At 49.4% G+C, this 19,526-nt stretch overlaps 12 non-coding genes across 12 annotated transcripts; all 12 read right to left on the reverse strand.

Moving 5' to 3' along the window:
- Nucleotides 1–8,407: 8,407 nt before the first annotated feature.
- TRNAS-AGA (transfer RNA serine (anticodon AGA)) lies at nucleotides 8,408–8,489 on the reverse strand. The gene has a single exon. It is a non-coding gene; the product is annotated as a tRNA-Ser (tRNA).
- A 203-nt stretch (nucleotides 8,490–8,692) lies between these two features.
- TRNAS-AGA (transfer RNA serine (anticodon AGA)) lies at nucleotides 8,693–8,774 on the reverse strand. The gene has a single exon. It is a non-coding gene; the product is annotated as a tRNA-Ser (tRNA).
- A 5,962-nt stretch (nucleotides 8,775–14,736) lies between these two features.
- TRNAS-AGA (transfer RNA serine (anticodon AGA)) lies at nucleotides 14,737–14,818 on the reverse strand. The gene has a single exon. It is a non-coding gene; the product is annotated as a tRNA-Ser (tRNA).
- Nucleotides 14,819–15,874: 1,056 nt separating this feature from the next.
- TRNAS-AGA (transfer RNA serine (anticodon AGA)) lies at nucleotides 15,875–15,956 on the reverse strand. The gene has a single exon. It is a non-coding gene; the product is annotated as a tRNA-Ser (tRNA).
- Nucleotides 15,957–16,159: 203 nt separating this feature from the next.
- On the reverse strand, nucleotides 16,160–16,241 carry TRNAS-AGA (transfer RNA serine (anticodon AGA)). Its single transcript has one exon. It is a non-coding gene; the product is annotated as a tRNA-Ser (tRNA).
- Nucleotides 16,242–16,443: 202 nt separating this feature from the next.
- On the reverse strand, nucleotides 16,444–16,525 carry TRNAS-AGA (transfer RNA serine (anticodon AGA)). Its single transcript has one exon. It is a non-coding gene; the product is annotated as a tRNA-Ser (tRNA).
- A 203-nt stretch (nucleotides 16,526–16,728) lies between these two features.
- On the reverse strand, nucleotides 16,729–16,810 carry TRNAS-AGA (transfer RNA serine (anticodon AGA)). The gene has a single exon. It is a non-coding gene; the product is annotated as a tRNA-Ser (tRNA).
- A 488-nt stretch (nucleotides 16,811–17,298) lies between these two features.
- On the reverse strand, nucleotides 17,299–17,380 carry TRNAS-AGA (transfer RNA serine (anticodon AGA)). Its single transcript has one exon. It is a non-coding gene; the product is annotated as a tRNA-Ser (tRNA).
- Nucleotides 17,381–17,583: 203 nt separating this feature from the next.
- TRNAP-AGG (transfer RNA proline (anticodon AGG)) lies at nucleotides 17,584–17,665 on the reverse strand. Its single transcript has one exon. It is a non-coding gene; the product is annotated as a tRNA-Pro (tRNA).
- Nucleotides 17,666–17,868: 203 nt separating this feature from the next.
- TRNAS-AGA (transfer RNA serine (anticodon AGA)) lies at nucleotides 17,869–17,950 on the reverse strand. The gene has a single exon. It is a non-coding gene; the product is annotated as a tRNA-Ser (tRNA).
- A 488-nt stretch (nucleotides 17,951–18,438) lies between these two features.
- TRNAS-AGA (transfer RNA serine (anticodon AGA)) lies at nucleotides 18,439–18,520 on the reverse strand. Its single transcript has one exon. It is a non-coding gene; the product is annotated as a tRNA-Ser (tRNA).
- Nucleotides 18,521–19,291: 771 nt separating this feature from the next.
- On the reverse strand, nucleotides 19,292–19,373 carry TRNAS-AGA (transfer RNA serine (anticodon AGA)). The gene has a single exon. It is a non-coding gene; the product is annotated as a tRNA-Ser (tRNA).
- Between the last annotated feature and the right edge of the window lie 153 nt (nucleotides 19,374–19,526).

Consider the following 19,526-nt stretch of genomic DNA (forward strand, 5'->3'; position numbering starts at 1 on the left):
TGCACGACGCTCGTCTGTTTCTTAGGTTCGTTGAGGTCGGGCATGTGCCCCCGCTTCAATTTTACGCGAAGAGACGTGGAAACTAATTATTCTACAGTTGCTTCCTCTGCAAGAATGCGCACGAAGCCACACAGGCTTCCAAAAAACGTATGCACGCAGTCGACAGGATTCGAACCTGTGCGGGGAGACCCCAATAGATTTCTAGTCTATCGCCTTAACCGCTCGGCCACGAGTGCAACCTACAACAAGGTGCTCTAAAAGGCCATTATTAGGTATAAATTCAGTTGCACGACGCTCGTCTGTTTCTTAGGTTCGTTGAGGTCGGGCATGTGCCCCCGCTTCAATTTTACGCGAAGAGACGTGGAAACTAATTATTCTACAGTTGCTTCCTCTGCAAGAATGCGCACGAAGCCACACAGGCTTCCAAAAAACGTATGCACGCAGTCGACAGGATTCGAACCTGTGCGGGGAGACCCCAATTGATTTCTAGTCCATCGCCTTAACCGCTCGGCCACGACTGCAACTTACAACAAGGTGCTCTAAAAGGCCATTATTAGGTATAAATTCGGTTGCAAGACGCTCGTCTGTTTCTTAGGTTCGTTGAGGTCGGGCATGTGCCCCCGCTTCAAATTTACGCGAAGAGACGTGGAAACTAATTATTCTACAGTTGCTTCCTCTGCAAAAATGCGCACGAAGCCACACAGGCTTGCAAAAAAGGTATGCACGCAGTCGACAGGATTCGAACCTGTGCGGGGAGACCCCAATTGATTTCTAGTCCATCCCCTTAACCGCTCGGCCACGACTGCAACTTACAACAAGGTGCTCTAAAAGGCCATTATTAGGTATAAATTCAGTTGCAAGACGCTCGTCTGTTTCTTAGGTTCGTTGAGGTCGGGCATGTGCCAACGCTTCAAATTTACACGAACAGACGTGGAAACTAATTATTCTACAGTTGCTTCCTCTGCAAGAATGCGCACGAAGCCACACAGGCTTCCAAAAAACGTATGCACGCAGTCGACAGGATTCGAACCTGTGCGGGGTGACCCCAATAGATTTCTAGTCTATCGCCTTAACCGCTCGGCCACTTTTTTTTTTTTTTCTTTATTGCCAGTCCTCGACATAACACAACACAAATTCCTAAATGATATAAACAAAGACCAAAGAAGCAAAAAGGGATGAATACACAAACGGAACAAGGAACAGTGATATTTACATTCGCTGCCGTCCGCTACTGTGGCACGACGTTGTCGGATTAAAATTCCTTTAGTGCTGTAAGGGGTTCAACCCTCGACAGCCACTCAGGAACAGGCTGTTGCATCTTGATCACTTCCACATACCGTTGCATGGATTCACAAAAGTACAGACGCGCCGGTCGGGCATCCGGGTCACAATGGTAACCCGCCATTCTTGCGCGCCATAAACTGTGGAGGCCCGTAAGCATGATCAGGTCGTACGGGAAACCTTCGTCGTCATATACTGGCAGAAACCTGATTCCGTGGGGATCTATAGGTAGCTCCTTTTTTAGAGTCCTTTGTAGCACGTCCCAGAAAAAGACCCCTTCCCAACAGTGGATGAAGACGTGATCTATGCTTTCTGTTTTTTTACATATAAGGCAGTGGGTTCCCCATGGCATGTAGAACCCACGTTGTTCAAGGAAGATTTTAACAGGTACAGTACCAGTGTGTAATTTAAAAAAGAACGATTTAGTGGCTGGTTGAACTGGCATCTTCTTCACCCTTTTCAATACATCTAGGCCTGGGCCTCCACTGTGCGGGGCTCTGTACATAGGTACCAGCAAAACACTGTCACATAAATCACGATATAACTTTTTCCGTTTTACACTCCACAAATATACACTTGAAAAACGAACACGCAAAAAGGAAACACTCTGAACTATTTCCCGAAAGAAACCACGGACTGGTCCTGGCATTATTTCCGTACCTACAACGAATTCGGGAAGTGATCTTGACAGCCTCATTTGGATCACCGTGCGCAGAAATGGGTCGTTTGTATCTCGAAAGAAGGAGAATCTATTCACCAGTTGACGCAAGAAGAGGTGCGCCAACCCCAGACCACCATCCTTCACGCGCCGGAAGAGATTATCTCGGCTACATCGCTCCCAGCTTGATGCCCACACGAATACAGCGAACACGCGGTGCAGTTTCTGCACATTAATACGAGAGCACTGTAGTACCTGCATTACGTACCAGATCTTTGTCACGAGAAACATGTTGCACGCTGTAGCTCTCGCGAATATTGACAAGTAACAGGCGTTCCATCGGTCGGCTTTTTCTTTTAGTTGTTTTGTCCGCTCCTTCCAGTACTCGCTACTGTCCTTGTAGGCATCAAGGGGTGCTCCAAGGTACTTAACTGGCGTCGTGACCCAGTTTACGTTCGAAAAGTGGTCTGGTGTAGACGCCCACCTTCCATGCCAAAACCCCAAACATTTCTGCCAGTTAACGTAGCTGTTAGTGACGTTACCAAACTTTTTGACGATATTAACAGTATTCAATACACTTTGTTTGTCCTTACAGCACACAGCCACATCGTCAGCGTATGCCAGTAGCTTCACTTCTGCTGATTGAAGACTAAACCCCTTAATACATTCATTTTCAATGATGGCCAGACATAGCGTTTCTATGTAGACACAAAACAGGAGTGGACTGAGTGGACAACCCTGGCGAACGGAGCGCTTCACGTTAATGGGGGCCCCCAACATCTGATTAATTATAAGTCTGGTATAGCAGCTCCGGTACGCCATGGTCACCCCTTCAGTGATTATGTGGCCAAAATTAACGTGTTCAAGGATGGTAAGCAATATGTCGTGAGAAACACAATCAAACGCCTTCTCCAAGTCTAGCTGGAGGATGGCTACTGCGTCGCACATGGCGTCGCAACACTCCAGCACACACTTCATTTTATGGATGTTAGTGAAAATGGTTCTTCCACGAATACCACACGTCTGGTGTGGGCCGACTACTTCCTGAATAACTGACTGGACCCGTCGTGCCAACACCTTCATCAATATTTTGTAGTCACAGTTAGTAAGCGCTATGGGTCTGTAGGAGGAAAGTTGCTTGAGCTTTTCGGTCTCTTCTGTTTTCGGTATTAGTACTGTATGGGACTGGCCAAAGGATGGTGGAAGTATTTTCAGTTCATATGCTTCATTGAAAACTGCTGTTAAGATAGGAGCTAGGTGGCTTTTGAACGATTTGAACCATGCGGCACAAAGACCGTCTGGACCTGGCGACTTCCCAGGATTCAGGTCTTCGATGGCTTTCATCACTTCATGTTCTGTTAATGGTCGTTCTAAGGTTTCTTTAACCTCACTCGACAGCTGTGGGATTCGTTGCAAAAATAATTTCTTGAAATCGTGCATGTTGACAGGCCTGAATGTAAAAAGTTCTTTGTAATGCTCAAAGAAAGCACGCCCTATATTATTGTTATCCGTTAATACCACCCCTTCATATTCGATAGCCTCAATCTGCTTACGTCTCGAGTGCTTTTTTTCTAACCCCAGTGCTCTTTTCGTTGGCGTTTCCCCGCATGATAGCCTTTCTGCTCTGGCGCGCACTAGCGCACCTCGGAAGCGATCTTCGTCGAATACCTCGAGCTTCTTCTTAACGGCGCGCATATCTTGTTGATAGGCGCCAGGTTGCATGCATTCAAGCTTCGCAAATTTTTCTAGCAATGTTGTTAAATCCTTTTCTCTGGCCTTTTGTTCATATCGCAGTACGCTACTTCTTTCGATTGCCTTCAATTTAATGCTTTGCTTCAGCAACTCCCATTCCTCACCAAATTTCGTAGGACTGTCTGTTCCAAAAGAATTCAGAGCAGCCACTACATTTTCGTTAAAAGTTTCATCCCGTAACAGCTCTGCATTCAATTTCCACAGTTCCCAGACGAACTTGTTTCGTTCTTTCTTCCTGCCCACCGTGCATTTTACCAGGCAGTGGTCAGAATATGATATGGCCGTAACTGTGTAGCACTGGCATTTTTCAACTAAATCATATGAAAGATAGATACGGTCTAAGCGTGCGTGACTTGTGCCCTGAAAGTGAGTGTAGCTTACGTCTCCGTGACCGCGAAAACATTCTGCGATATCTTCTAATTCGAATTCGTGTGTGATCTGCGCCAGGATATCACTACTTCTGTCACAAACCACGCGACGCGTAGACCTATCCTCAGCTTTCAATACGCAGTTGAAGTCGCCTACACAGGCTATCATTTTTTGCACATGTAAATGATGCTTTAAACTCAAAAAGAAATTTGCCCTCTCTTGCACAGTATTAGGCGCATAAATGCAAAACACGCGCCATTGGACATTACAATAGCTGAAGTCACAAAAGACAAGTCGACCAGAAGTACAGGAGAAGTAACCATCTATAACAAGACCAGGGAGCTTCCTCACGAACAGCACACACCCTGCCGAAGTCCCTAAGGCGTGGCTCACTACTGTATAGTAGTTATACGTGAACCTTTGCACCATGCTCCCGGTCTCCTCCTCGCCGTCTACCTTGGTTTCTTGCACGGCTAAAACGTCGAGGTCGTGGTCCACTAGTAGTCTGTAAACCTGACTCTGTTTCCTTTTGGCGGCCAGACCTCGAACGTTTAGCGTGCCGAGGCTAAGCGACGGGTTGGTAGCCATTATTGGTGAAAACCGGAGGGGAGAAGGCCCGGAGCATGGTGCTCACCTTAACGTCTAGCTGACCGCTAGACGCCTCCGTGGCCATCCGGCGGCCGTCGCACGGGTTCCTCTTTGGTCGGCTTCGGGGTAAGCCTACGGTCAGTCTCCAGGTTCGGCTTAGGCTTGAGGGTGGAGCGCCTTCCAGGTAGCGTCTTAGCGGGTGGTGCCTCGGAGTCACCGCCGGCCTTTCCGTCGACTTTCTCCTCGTGCTGCAGGGATCTCTTGACCGGTGCCGAGACGGATTCGACGCGGGCGCTAGCAGGGGTCGCGTTGTCGTCCGCCTCTGCCTGCGTTGCATCCGTAGCTGGCTGGTGGCTCTCATTTTCTTGCGGGGCCGTCTTCACGCTCTCGACTGTAGCTGCTGGTTCTTTGGGGGGAGGGATATTCCTTCCTCCTTCGGCTTGCTTGGTCGTCGCGCCGGTTTCTGCCGCCACTTTGCCGTTTCCAGCTCCCGTGGCCGCTTCCTCCGCCTCGGTCACGTCCATTACATGGTCTAACGTCGACGGCTCGCTCTCCGCCGAACCCGCGGCTACTGCGTATGAACGCACACAGTCCGCGTCGTTGTGTCCAAAACGCCTGCACCGCGAGCAACGGGGAACCTTGCATTCACGACGAACGTGGCCAGAGCCCCGGCAGCGCAGGCACTGCATGGGACGTCCTGGGGCTACCACCAGCGCAAGCTCGCCGGCGACGCGGATCTGGTGGGGCAGGTCGTCGACTTTCATTCCTGCCTTCAGCTGCAGCAGCACTGCTCGGGTCGTCGAGCCCTTGTCGGAAACGCCATCTACTCGCCAGCGCTCCCGGGTCACTTCCGTCACCTTGCCGAAGGAGGCCAGCGCGGTCTTGACGTCTTCGTCGTCCACCCCATGCAGAAGCCAGTGGATACGAAGCTTCACCTGTTGTTCCTTGGGGTCGATGACCAGGCAGCGACGCCCCTTCACCTGCAGCTCCTTCAGGGCCGCCACCTTTTCGGCAGCCTCGGCTGTCTTCATCGTCACCGCCCATACATGGTTTATTTGGTATGCTCCAAGGGCGACGACGCCAGAGAGCATACCAACAGCTTGAAGCGCGTCTCGAAAATCTTCTACACGAAACGGGCGAACACGAGCGTCGCCGTGCAAAAAAACTGTGTTCAAAACAATACGTCCTGTAGGTAGGCGAGGCAAAATTATTTGGTAATCTTTATCTTCTTCCGTCGAAAGCCTGTTGCCGCGGCTAACAGCCGCATATGCCGCTCCATTGGAGCCCATGATCCCGCGATCCGTTCAGCTCGGGAGCCGGAAGCAGAATGAACCGCTCGGCCACGACTGCAACTTACAACAAGGTGCTCTAAAAGGCCATTATTAGGAATAAATTCAGTTGCACGACGCTCGTCTGTTTCTTAGGTTCGTTGAGGTCGGGCATGTGCCCCCGCTTCAATTTTACGCGAAGAGACGTGGAAACTAATTATTCTACAGTTGCTTCCTCTGCAAGAATGCGCACGAAGCCACACAGGCTTCCAAAAAACGTATGCACGTAGTCGACAGGATTCGAACCTGTGCGGGGAGACCCCAATTGATTTCTAGACCATCGCCTTAACCGCTCGGCCACGACTGCAACTTACAACAAGGTGCTCTAAAAGGCCATTATTAGGTATAAATTCAGTTGCAAGACGCTCGTCTGCTTCTTAGGTTCGTTGAGGTCGGGCATGTGCCCCCACTTCAATTTTACGCGAAGAGACGTGGAAACTACTTATTCTACAGTTGCTTCCTCTGCAAGAATGCGCACGAAGCCACACAGGCTCGCAAAAAAGGTATGCACGCAGTCGACAGGATTCGAACCTGTGCGGGGAGAGGCCATTATTAGGAATAAATTCAGTTGCACGACGCTCGTCTGTTTCTTAGGTTCGTTGAGGTCGGGCATGTGCCCCCGCTTCAATTTTACGCGAAGAGACGTGGAAACTAATTATTCTACAGTTGCTTCCTCTGCAAGAATGCGCACGAAGCCACACAGGCTTCCAAAAAACGTATGCACGTAGTCGACAGGATTCGAACCTGTGCGGGGAGACCCCAATTGATTTCTAGTCCATCGCCTTAACCGCTCGGCCACGACTGCAACTTACAACAAGGTGCTCTAAAAGGCCATTATTAGGTATAAATTCAGTTGCAAGACGCTCGTCTGCTTCTTAGGTTCGTTGAGGTCGGGCATGTGCCCCCACTTCAATTTTACGCGAAGAGACGTGGAAACTACTTATTCTACAGTTGCTTCCTCTGCAAGAATGCGCACGAAGCCACACAGGCTCGCAAAAAAGGTATGCACGCAGTCGACAGGATTCGAACCTGTGCGGGGAGAGCCCAATAGATTTCTAGTCTATCGCCTTAACCGCTCGGCCACGACTGCAACTTGCACAAAGGCGCTCTAAAAGGCCATTATTAGGTATAAATTCAGTTGCAAGACGCTCGTCTGTTTCTTAGGTTCGTTGAGGTCGGGCATGTGCCCCCGCTTCAATTTTACGCGAAAAGACGTGGAAACTAATTATTCTACAGTTGCTTCCTCTGCAGAAATGCGCACGAAGCCACACAGGCTTCCAAAAAAGCATGCACGCAGTCGACAGGATTCGAACTTGTGCGGGGAGACCCCAATAGATTTCTAGTCTATCGCCTTAACCGCTCGGCCACGACTGCAACTTGCACAAATGCGCTCTAAAAGGCCATTATTAGGTATAAATTCAGTTGCAAGACGCTCGTCTGTTTCTTAGGTTCGTTGAGGTCGGGCATGTGCCCCCGCTTCAATTTTACGCGAAAAGACGTGGAAACTAATTATTCTACAGCTGCTTCCTCTGCAGAAATGCGCACGAAGCCACACAGGCTTCCAAAAAAGCATGCACGCAGTCAACAGGATTCGAACTTGTGCGGGGAGACCCCAATAGATTTCTAGTCTATCGCCTTAACCGCTCGGCCACGACTGCAACTTGCACAAATGCGCTCTAAAAGGCCATTATTAGGTATAAATTCAGTTGCAAGACGCTCGTCTGTTTCTTAGGTTCGTTGAGGTCGGGCATGTGCCCCCGCTTCAATTTTACGCGAAGAGACGTGGAAACTAATTATTCTACAGTTGCTTCCTCTGCAAGAATGCGCACGAAGCCACACAGGCTTCCAAAAAACGTATGCACGCAGTCGACAGGATTCGAACCTGTGCGGGGAGACCCCAATTGATTTCTAGTCCATCGCCTTAACCGCTCGGCCACGACTGCAACTTACAACAAGGTGCTCTAAAAGGCCATTATTAGGTATAAATTCGGTTGCAAGACGCTCGTCTGTTTCTTAGGTTCGTTGAGGTCGGGCATGTGCCCCCGCTTCAAATTTACGCGAAGAGACGTGGAAACTAATTATTCTACAGTTGCTTCCTCTGCAAAAATGCGCACGAAGCCACACAGGCTTGCAAAAAAGGTATGCACGCAGTCGACAGGATTCGAACCTGTGCGGGGAGACCCCAATTGATTTCTAGTCCATCCCCTTAACCGCTCGGCCACGACTGCAACTTACAACAAGGTGCTCTAAAAGGCCATTATTAGGTATAAATTCAGTTGCAAGACGCTCGTCTGTTTCTTAGGTTCGTTGAGGTCGGGCATGTGCCAACGCTTCAAATTTACACGAACAGACGTGGAAACTAATTATTCTACAGTTGCTTCCTCTGCAAGAATGCGCACGAAGCCACACAGGCTTCCAAAAAACGTATGCACGCAGTCGACAGGATTCGAACCTGTGCGGGGAGACCCCAATAGATTTCTAGTCTATCGCCTTAACCGCTCGGCCACGACTGCAACTTACAACAAGGTGCTCTAAAAGGCCATTATTAGGTATGAATTCAGTTGCAAGACGCTCGTCTGTTTCTTAGGTTCGTTGAGGTCGGGCATGTGCCCCCGCTTCAAATTTACGCGACGAGACGTGGAAACTAATTATTCTACAGTTGCTTCCTCTGCAAGAATGCGCACGAAGCCAGACAGGCTTCCAAAAAACGTTTGCACGCAGTCGACAGGATTCGAACCTGTTCGGGGAGACCCCAATAGATTTCTAGTCTATCGCCTTAACCGCTCGGCCACGACTGCAACTTGCACAAAGGCGCTCTAAAAGGCCATTATTAGGTATAAATTCAGTTGCACGACGCTCGTCTGTTTCTTAGGTTCGTTGAGGTCGGGCATGTGCCCCCGCTTCAATTTTACGCGAAGAGACGTGGAAACTAATTATTCTACAGTTGCTTCCTCTGCAAGAATGCGCACGAAGCCACACAGGCTTCCAAAAAACGTATGCACGCAGTCGACAGGATTCGAACCTGTGCGGGGAGACCCCAATAGATTTCTAGTCTATCGCCTTAACCGCTCGGCCACTTTTTTTTTTTTTCTTTATTGCCAGTCCTCGACATAACACAGCACAAATTCCTAAATGATATAAACAAAGACCAAAGAAGCAAAAAGGGATGAATACACAAACGGAACAAGGAACAGTAATATTTACATTCGCTGCCGTCCGCTACTGTGGCACGACGTTGTCGGATTAAAATTCCTTTAGTGCTGTAAGGGGTTCAACCCTCGACAGCCACTCAGGAACAGGCTGTTGCATCTTGATCACTTCCACATACCGTTGCATGGATTCACAAAAGTACAGACGCGCCGGTCGGGCATCCGGGTCACAATGGTAACCCGCCATTCTTGCGCGCCATAAACTGTGGAGGCCCGTAAGCATGATCAGGTCGTACGGGAAACCTTCGTCGTCATATACTGGCAGAAACCTGATTCCGTGGGGATCTATAGGTAGCTCCTTTTTTAGAGTCCTTTGTAGCACGTCCCAGAAAAAGACCCCTTCCCAACAGTGGATGAAGACGTGATCTATGCTTTCTGTTTTTTTACATATAAGGCAGTGGGTTCCCCATGGCATGTAGAACCCACGTTGTTCAAGGAAGATTTTAACAGGTACAGTACCAGTGTGTAATTTAAAAAAGAACGATTTAGTGGCTGGTTGAACTGGCATCTTCTTCACCCTTTTCAATACATCTAGGCCTGGGCCTCCACTGTGCGGGGCTCTGTACATAGGTACCAACAAAACACTGTCACATAAATCACGATATAACTTTTTCCGTTTTACACTCCACAAATATGCACTTGAAAAACGAACACGCAAAAAGGAAACACTCTGAACTATTTCCCGAAAGAAACCACGGACTGGTCCTGGCATTATTTCCGTACCTACAACGAATTCGGGAAGTGATCTTGACAGCCTCATTTGGATCACCGTGCGCAGAAATGGGTCGTTTGTATCTCGAAAGAAGGAGAATCTATTCACCAGTTGACGCAAGAAGAGGTGCGCCAACCCCAGACCACCATCCTTCACGCGCCGGAAGAGATTATCTCGGCTACATCGCTCCCAGCTTGATGCCCACACGAATACAGCGAACACGCGGTGCAGTTTCTGCACATTAATACGAGAGCACTGTAGTACCTGCATTACGTACCAGATCTTTGTCACGAGAAACATGTTGCACGCTGTAGCTCTCGCGAATATTGACAAGTAACAGGCGTTCCATCGGTCGGCTTTTTCTTTTAGTTGTTTTGTCCGCTCCTTCCAGTACTCGCTACTGTCCTTGTAGGCATCAAGGGGTGCTCCAAGGTACTTAACTGGCGTCGTGACCCAGTTTACGTTCGAAAAGTGGTCTGGTGTAGACGCCCACCTTCCATGCCAAAACCCCAAACATTTCTGCCAGTTAACGTAGCTGTTAGTGACGTTACCAAACTTTTTGACGATATTAACAGTATTCAATACACTTTGTTTGTCCTTACAGCACACAGCCACATCGTCAGCGTATGCCAGTAGCTTCACTTCTGCTGATTGAAGACTATACCCCTTAATACATTCATTTTCAATGATGGCCAGACATAGCGTTTCTATGTAGACACAAAACAGGAGTGGACTGAGTGGACAACCCTGGCGAACGGAGCGCTTCACGTTAATGGGGGCCCCCAACATCTGATTAATTATAAGTCTGGTATAGCAGCTCCGGTACGCCATGGTCACCCCTTCAGTGATTATGTGGCCAAAATTAACGTGTTCAAGGATGGTAAGCAATATGTCGTGAGAAACACAATCAAACGCCTTCTCCAAGTCTAGCTGGAGGATGGCTACTGCGTCGCACATGGCGTCGCAACACTCCAGCACACACTTCATTTTATGGATGTTAGTGAAAATGGTTCTTCCACGAATACCACACGTCTGGTGTGGGCCGACTACTTCCTGAATAACTGACTGGACCCGTCGTGCCAACACCTTCATCAATATTTTGTAGTCACAGTTAGTAAGCGCTATGGGTCTGTAGGAGGAAAGTTGCTTGAGCTTTTCGGTCTCTTCTGTTTTCGGTATTAGTACTGTATGGGACTGGCCAAAGGATGGTGGAAGTATTTTCAGTTCATATGCTTCATTGAAAACTGCTGTTAAGATAGGAGCTAGGTGGCTTTTGAACGATTTGAACCATGCGGCACAAAGACCGTCTGGACCTGGCGACTTCCCAGGATTCAGGTCTTCGATGGCTTTCATCACTTCATGTTCTGTTAATGGTCGTTCTAAGGTTTCTTTAACCTCACTCGACAGCTGTGGGATTCGTTGCAAAAATAATTTCTTGAAATCGTGCATGTTGACAGGCCTGAATGTAAAAAGTTCTTTGTAATGCTCAAAGAAAGCACGCCCTATATTATTGTTATCCGTTAATACCACCCCTTCATATTCGATAGCCTCAATCTGCTTACGTCTCGAGTGCTTTTTTTCTAACCCCAGTGCTCTTTTCGTTGGCGTTTCCCCGCATGATAGCCTTTCTGCTCTGGCGCGCACTAGCGCACCTCGGAAGCGATCTTCGTCGAATACCTCGAGCTTCTTCTTAACGGCGCGCATATCTTGTTGATAGGCGCCAGGTTGCATGCATTCAAGCTTCGCAAATTTTTCTAGCAATGTTGTTAAATCCTTTTCTCTGGCCTTTTGTTCATATCGCAGTACGCTACTTCTTTCGATTGCCTTCAATTTAATGCTTTGCTTCAGCAACTCCCATTCCTCACCAAATTTCGTAGGACTGTCTGTTCCAAAAGAATTCAGAGCAGCCACTACATTTTCGTTAAAAGTTTCATCCCGTAACAGCTCTGCATTCAATTTCCACAGTTCCCAGACGAACTTGTTTCGTTCTTTCTTCCTGCCCACCGTGCATTTTACCAGGCAGTGGTCAGAATATGATATGGCCGTAACTGTGTAGCACTGGCATTTTTCAACTAAATCATATGAAAGATAGATACGGTCTAAGCGTGCGTGACTTGTGCCCTGAAAGTGAGTGTAGCTTACGTCTCCGTGACCGCGAAAACATTCTGCGATATCTTCTAATTCGAATTCGTGTGTGATCTGCGCCAGGATATCACTACTTCTGTCACAAACCACGCGACGCGTAGACCTATCCTCAGCTTTCAATACGCAGTTGAAGTCGCCTACACAGGCTATCATTTTTTGCACATGTAAATGATGCTTTAAACTCAAAAAGAAATTTGCCCTCTCTTGCACAGTATTAGGCGCATAAATCCAAACACGCGCCATTGGACATTACAATAGCTGAAGTCACAAAAGACAAGTCGACCAGAAGTACAGGAGAAGTAACCATCTATAACAAGACCAGGGAGCTTCCTCACGAACAGCACACACCCTGCCGAAGTCCCTAAGGCGTGGCTCACTACTGTATAGTAGTTATACGTGAACCTTTGCACCATGCTCCCGGTCTCCTCCTCGCCGTCTACCTTGGTTTCTTGCACGGCTAAAACGTCGAGGTCGTGGTCCACTAGTAGTCTGTAAACCTGACTCTGTTTCCTTTTGGCGGCCAGACCTCGAACGTTTAGCGTGCCGAGGCTAAGCGACGGGTTGGTAGCCATTATTGGTGAAAACCGGAGGGGAGAAGGCCCGGAGCATGGTGCTCACCTTAACGTCTAGCTGACCGCTAGACGCCTCCGTGGCCATCCGGCGGCCGTCGCCCGGGTTCCTCTTTGGTCGGCTTCGGGGTAAGCCTACGGTCAGTCTCCAGGTTCGGCTTAGGCTTGAGGGTGGAGCGCCTTCCAGGCAGCGTCTTAGCGGGTGGTGCCTCGGAGTCACCGCCGGCCTTTCCGTCGACTTTCTCCTCGTGCTGCAGGGATCTCTTGACCGGTGCCGAGACGGATTCGACGCGGGCGCTAGCAGGGGTCGCGTTGTCGTCCGCCTCTGCCTGCGTTGCATCCGTAGCTGGCTGGTGGCTCTCATTTTCTTGCGGGGCCGTCTTCACGCTCTCGACTGTAGCTGCTGGTTCTTTGGGGGGAGGGATATTCCTTCCTCCTTCGGCTTGCTTGGTCGTCGCGCCGGTTTCTGCCGCCACTTTGCCGTTTCCAGCTCCCGTGGCCGCTTCCTCCGCCTCGGTCACGTCCATTACATGGTCTAACGTCGACGGCTCGCTCTCCGCCGAACCCGCGGCTACTGCGTATGAACGCACACAGTCCGCGTCGTTGTGTCCAAAACGCCTGCACCGCGAGCAACGGGGAACCTTGCATTCACGACGAACGTGGCCAGAGCCCCGGCAGCGCAGGCACTGCATGGGACGTCCTGGGGCTACCACCAGCGCAAGCTCGCCGGCGACGCGGATCTGGTGGGGCAGGTCGTCGACTTTCATTCCTGCCTTCAGCTGCAGCAGCACTGCTCGGGTCGTCGAGCCCTTGTCGGAAACGCCATCTACTCGCCAGCGCTCCCGGGTCACTTCCGTCACCTTGCCGAAGGAGGCCAGCGCGGTCTTGACGTCTTCGTCGTCCACCCCATGCAGAAGCCAGTGGATACGAAGCTTCACCTGTTGTTCCTTGGGGTCGATGACCAGGCAGCGACGCCCCTTCACCTGCAGCTCCTTCAGGGCCGCCACCTTCTCGGCAGCCTCGGCTGTCTTCATCGTCACCGCCCATACATGGTTTATTTGGTATGCTCCAAGGGCGACGACGCCAGAGAGCATACCAACAGCTTGAAGCGCGTCTCGAAAATCTTCTACACGAAACGGGCGAACACGAGCGTCGCCGTGCAAAAAAACTGTGTTCAAAACAATACGTCCTGTAGGTAGGCGAGGCAAAATTATTTGGTAATCTTTATCTTCTTCCGTCGAAAGCCTGTTGCCGCGGCTAACAGCCGCATATGCCGCTCCATTGGAGCCCATGATCCCGCGATCCGTTCAGCTCGGGAGCCGGAAGCAGAATGAACCGCTCGGCCACGACTGCAACTTACAACAAGGTGCTCTAAAAGGCCATTATTAGGAATAAATTCAGTTGCACGACGCTCGTCTGTTTCTTAGGTTCGTTGAGGTCGGGCATGTGCCCCCGCTTCAATTTTACGCGAAGAGACGTGGAAACTAATTATTCTACAGTTGCTTCCTCTGCAAGAATGCGCACGAAGCCACACAGGCTTCCAAAAAACGTATGCACGTAGTCGACAGGATTCGAACCTGTGCGGGGAGACCCCAATTGATTTCTAGTCCATCGCCTTAACCGCTCGGCCACGACTGCAACTTACAACAAGGTGCTCTAAAAGGCCATTATTAGGTATAAATTAAGTTGCAAGACGCTCGTCTGCTTCTTAGGTTCGTTGAGGTCGGGCATGTGCCCCCACTTCAATTTTACGCGAAGAGACGTGCAAACTACTTATTCTACAGTTGCTTCCTCTGCAAGAATGCGCACGAAGCCACACAGGCTCGCAAAAAAGGTATGCACGCAGTCGACAGGATTCGAACTTGTGCGGGGAGACCCCAATAGATTTCTAGTCTATCGCCTTAACCGCTCGGCCACGACTGCAACTTGCACAAATGCGCTCTAAAAGGCCATTATTAGGTATAAATTCAGTTGCAAGACGCTCGTCTGTTTCTTAGGTTCGTTGAGGTCGGGCATGTGCCCCCGCTTCAATTTTACGCGAAAAGACGTGGAAACTAATTATTCTACAGCTGCTTCCTCTGCAGAAATGCGCACGAAGCCACACAGGCTTCCAAAAAAGCATGCATGCAGTCGACAGGATTCGAACTTGTGCGGGGAGACCCCAATAGATTTCTAGTCTATCGCCTTAACCGCTCGGCCACGACTGCAACTTGCACAAATGCGCTCTAAAAGGCCATTATTAGGTATAAATTCAGTTGCAAGACGCTCGTCTGTTTCTTAGGTTCGTTGAGGTCGGGCATGTGCCCCCGCTTCAATTTTACGCGAAGAGACGTGGAAACTAATTATTCTACAGTTGCTTCCTCTGCAGAAATGCGCACGAAGCCACACAGGCTTCCAAAAAAGCATGCACGCAGTCGACAGGATTCGAACTTGTGCGGGGAGACCCCAATAGATTTCTAGTCTATCGCCTTAACCGCTCGGCCACGACTGCAACTTGCACAAAGGCGCTCTAAAAAGACATTATTAGGTATAAATTCAGTTGCAAGACGCTCGTCTGTTTCTTAGGTTCGTTGAGGTCGGGCATGTGCCCCCGCTTCAATTTTACGCGAAAAGACGTGGAAACTAATTATTCTACAGTTGCTTCCTCTGCAGAAATGCGCACGAAGCCACACAGGCTTCCAAAAAAGCATGCACGCAGTCGACAGGATTCGAACTTGTGCGGGGAGACCCCAATAGATTTCTAGTCTATCGCCTTAACCGCTCGGCCACGACTGCAACTTACAACAAGGTGCTCTAAAAGGCCATTATTAGGTATAAATTCAGTTGCACGACGCTCGTCTGTTTCTTAGGTTCGTTGAGGTCGGGCATGTGCCCCCGCTTCAATTTTACGCGAAGAGACGTGGAAACTAATTATTCTACAGTTGCTTCCTCTGCAAGAATGCGCACGAAGCCACACAGGCTTCCAAAAAATGTATGCACACAGTCGACAGGATTCGAACCTGTGCGGGGAGACCCCAATAGATTTCTAGTCTATCGCCTTAACCGCTCGGCCACGAGTGCAACTTACATCAAGGTGCTCTAAAAGGCCATTATTAGGTATAAATTCAGTTGCAAGACGCTCGTCTGTTTCTTAGGTTCGTTGAGGTCGGGCATGTGCCCCCGCTTCAAATTTACGCGAAGAGACGTGGAAACTAATTATTCTACAGTTGCTTCCTCTGCAAAAATGCGCACGAAGCCACACAGGCTTGCAAAAAAGGTATGCACGCAGTCGACAGGATTCGAACCTGTGCGGGGAGACCCCAATAGATTTCTAGTCTATCGCCTTAACCGCTCGGCCACGACTGCAATTTGCACAAAGGCGCTCTAAAAGGCCATTATTAGGTATAAATTCAGTTGCAAGACGCTCGTCTGCTTCTTAGGTTCGTTGTGGTCGGGCATGTGCCCCCGCTTCAAATTTACGCGAAGAGACGTGGAAACTAATTATTCTACAGTTGCTTCTTCTGCAAGAATGCGCACGAAGCCACACAGGCTTCCAAAAAAGGTATGCACGCAGTCGACAGGATTCGAACCTGTGCGGGGAGACCCCAATAGATTTCTAGTCTATCGCCTTAACCGCTCGGCCACGACTGCAACTTACAACAAGGTGCTCTAAAAGGCCATTATTAGGTATAAATTCAGTTGCAAGACGCTCGTCTGCTTCTTAGGTTCGTTGAGGTCGGGCATGTGCCCCCGCTTCAATTTTACGCGAAGAGACGTGGAAACTAATTATTCTACAGTTGCTTCTTCTGCAAGAATGCGCACGAAGCCACACAGGCTTCCAAAAAGGTATGCACGCAGTCGACAGGATTCGAACCTGTGCGGGGAGACCCCAATAGATTTCTAGTCTATCGCCTTAACCGCTCGGCCACGACGGCAACTTACAACAAGGTGCTCTAAAAGGCCATTATTAGGTATAAATTCAGTTGCAAGACGCTCGTCTGTTTCTTAGGTTCGTTGAGGTCGGGCACGTGCCCCCGCTTCAAATTTACGCGAAGAGACGTGGAAACTAATTATTCTACAGTTGCTTCCTCTGCAAAAATGCGCACGAAGCCACACAGGCTTGCAAAAAAGGTATGCACGCAGTCGACAGGATTCGAACCTGTGCGGGGAGACCCCAATAGATTTCTAGTCTATCGCCTTAACCGCTCGGCCACGACTGCAACTTGCACAAAGGCGCTCTAAAAGGCCATTATTAGGTATAAATTCAGTTGCAAGACGCTCGTCTGCTTCTTAGGTTCGTTGAGGTCGGGCACGTGCCCCCGCTTCAAATTTACGCGAAGAGACGTGGAAACTAATTATTCTACAGTTGCTTCCTCTGCAAGAATGCGCACGAAGCCACACAGGCTTCCAAAAAAGGTATGCACGCAGTCGACAGGATTCGAACTTGTGCGGGGAGACCCCAGTAGATTTCTAGTCTATCGCCTTAACCGCTCGGCCACGACTGCAACTTGCACAAATGCGCTCTAAAAGGCCATTATTAGGTATAAATTCAGTTGCAAGACGCTCGTCTGTTTCTTAGGTTCGTTGAGGTCGGGCATGTGCCCCCGCTTCAATTTTACGCGAAGAGACGTGGAAACTAATTATTCTACAGTTGCTTCCTCTGCAAAAATGCGCACGAAGCCACACAGGCTTGCAAAAAAGGTATGCACGCAGTCGACAGGATTCGAACCTGGGCGGGGAGACCCCAATAGATTTCTAGTCTATCGCCTTAACCGCTCGGCCACGACTGCAACTTGCACAAATGCGCTCTAAAAGGCCATTATTAGGTATAAATTCAGTTGCAAGACGCTCGTCTGTTTCTTAGGTTCGTTGAGGTCGGGCACGTGCCCCCGCTTCAATTTTACGCGAAAAGACGTGGAAACTAATTATTCTACAGTTGCTTCCTCTGCAGAAATGCGCACGAAGCCACACAGGCTTCCAAAAAAGGTATGCACGCAGTCGACAGGATTCGAACTTGTGCGGGGAGACCCCAATAGATTCCTAGTCTATCGCCTTAACCGCTCGGCCACGACTGCAACTTGCACAAATGCGCTCTAAAAGGCCATTATTAGGTATAAATTCAGTTGCAAGACGCTCGTCTGCTTCTTAGGTTCGTTGAGGTCGGGCATGTGCCCCCGCTTCAATTTTGCGCGAAGAGACGTGGAAACTAATTATTCTACAGTTGCTTCCTCTGCAAGAATGCGCACGAAGCCACACAGGCTTCCAAAAAAGGTATGCACGCAGTCGACAGGATTCGAACCTGTGCGGGGAGACCCCAATAGATTTCTAGTCTATCGCCTTAACCGCTCGGCCACGACTGCAACTTACAACAAGGTGCTCTAAAAGGCCATTATTAGGTATAAATTCAGTTGCAAGACGCTCGTCTGTTTCTTAGGTTCGTTGAGGTCGGGCATGTGGCCCCGCTTCAATTTTACGCGAAGAGACGTGGAAACTAATTATTCTACAGTTGCTTCCTCTGCAGAAATGCGCACGAAGCCACACAGGCTTCCAAAAAAGGTATGCACGCAGTCGACAGGATTCGAACTTGTGCGGGGAGACCCCAATAGATTTCTAGTCTATCGCCTTAACCGCTCGGCCACGACTGCAACTTGCACAAAGGCGCTCTAAAAGGCCATTATTAGGTATAAATTCAGTTGCAAGACGCTCGTCTGCTTCTTAGGTTCGTTGAGGTCGGGCACGTGCCCCCGCTTCAATTTTACGCGAAGAGACGTGGAAACTAATTATTCTACAGTTGCTTCCTCTGCAAGAATGCGCACGAAGCCACACAGGCTTGCAAAAAAGGTATGCACGCAGTCGACAGGATTCGAACCTGTGCGGGGAGACCCCAATAGATTTCTAGTCTATCGCCTTAACCGCTCGGCCACGACTGCAACTTGCACAAAGGCGCTCTAAAAGGCCATTATTAGGTATAAATTCAGTTGCAAGACGCTCGTCTGCTTCTTAGGTTCGTTGAGGTCGGGCATGTGCCCCCGCTTCAATTTTACGCGAAGAGACGTGGAAACTAATTATTCTACAGTTGCTTCCTCTGCAAGAATGCGCACGAAGCCACACAGGGTTCCAAAAAAGCATGCACGCAGTCGACAGGATTCGAAGTTGTGCGGGGAGACCCCAATAGATTTCTAGTCTATCGCCTTAACCGCTCGGCCACGACTGCAACTTGCACAAAGGCGCTCTAAAAAGACATTATTAGGTATAAATTCAGTTGCAAGAGGCTCGTCTGTTTCTTAGGTTCGTTGAGGTCGGGCATGTGCCCCCGCTTCAATTTTACGTGAAAAGACGTGGAAACTAATTATTCTACAGTTGCTTCCTCTGCAGAAATGCGCACGAAGCCACACAGGCTTCCAAAAAAGCATGCACGCAGTCGACAGGATTCGAACTTGTGCGGGGAGACCCCAATAGATTTCTAGTCTATCGCCTTAACCGCTCGGCCACGACTGCAACTTGCACAAATGCGCTCTAAAAGGCCATTATTAGGTATAAATTCAGTTGCAAGACGCTCGTCTGCTTCTTAGGTTCGTTGAGGTCGGGCATGTGCCCCCGCTTCAATTTTGCGCGAAGAGACGTGGAAACTAATTATTCTACAGTTGCTTCCTCTGCAAGAATGCGCACGAAGCCACACAGGCTTCCAAAAAAGGTATGCACGCAGTCGACAGGATTCGAACCTGTGCGGGGAGACCCCAATAGATTTCTAGTCTATCGCCTTAACCGCTCGGCCACGACTGCAACTTACAACAAGGTGCTCTAAAAGGCCATTATTAGGTATAAATTCAGTTGCAAGACGCTCGTCTGTTTCTTAGGTTCGTTGAGGTCGGGCATGTGGCCCCGCTTCAATTTTACGCGAAGAGACGTGGAAACTAATTATTCTACAGTTGCTTC

The sequence above is a fragment of the Dermacentor variabilis genome, chromosome 1 (assembly GCF_050947875.1).
Source record: "Dermacentor variabilis isolate Ectoservices chromosome 1, ASM5094787v1, whole genome shotgun sequence".
Lineage (NCBI taxonomy): Eukaryota > Metazoa > Arthropoda > Arachnida > Ixodida > Ixodidae > Dermacentor > Dermacentor variabilis.